The sequence below is a fragment of the Nematolebias whitei genome, chromosome 10 (assembly GCF_014905685.2).
Source record: "Nematolebias whitei isolate Nwh7 chromosome 10, NemWhi1, whole genome shotgun sequence".
Taxonomy (NCBI): domain Eukaryota; kingdom Metazoa; phylum Chordata; class Actinopteri; order Cyprinodontiformes; family Rivulidae; genus Nematolebias; species Nematolebias whitei.
Window position 1 is genome coordinate 19567835 of NC_056507.1, and position 834 is coordinate 19568668.

Here is an 834-nt window from a genome sequence, read left to right on the forward strand (position 1 = left end):
ACGTAACACAACACAACGTAACACAACACAACGTAACACAACACAATAAAACTCAACACAACGTAACACAACACAACGTAACACAACGTAACACAACACAATGTATCACAATTAAACACCATGTAACACAACGTAACAAAACGTAACACAACGTAACACAACGTAACACAACGTAACACAACGTAACACAACGTAACACAACACAACGTAATACAACACAACATAATACAACACAACGTAACACAACACAACGTAACACAACGTAACACAACGTAACACAACGTAACACAACTTAACACAACACAGCGTAACACAACACAACGTATCACAACACAACGTAACACAACACAATGTAACACAACACAACGTAACACAAAGTAATACAATGGAACACAATGGAACACAATGGAATGGAACACAACGGAACGGAACACAACAGAATGGAACACAACGGATCGGAACACAACGGATCGGAACACAATGGATCGGAACACAACGGATCGGAACACAACGTAACACAAAGTAACTTAACACAATACAACTTAGCACAACACAACTTAACACAACACAACGTAACACAACACAACGTAACAACACAACGTAACAACACAACGTAACACAACGTAACACAACGTAACACAACGTAACACAACGAAAAGTAACACAACGGAACTGAACACAACAGAACTGAACACAACGGAACTGAACACAACGGAACTGAACACAACGGAACGGAACACAACGTAACACAACGTAACACACGTAACACACGTAACACACGTAACACACGTAACACAACGTAACACAACGTAACACAACGTAACACAACGTAAC

At 39.8% G+C, this 834-nt stretch overlaps 1 protein-coding gene across 1 annotated transcript in view; it reads left to right on the forward strand.

Moving 5' to 3' along the window:
- Positions 1-834, forward strand: part of btbd11b (BTB (POZ) domain containing 11b) — a 131037-nt gene that overhangs the window by 120163 nt on the left and 10040 nt on the right. The gene's annotated exons all lie outside the window — the stretch shown is intronic.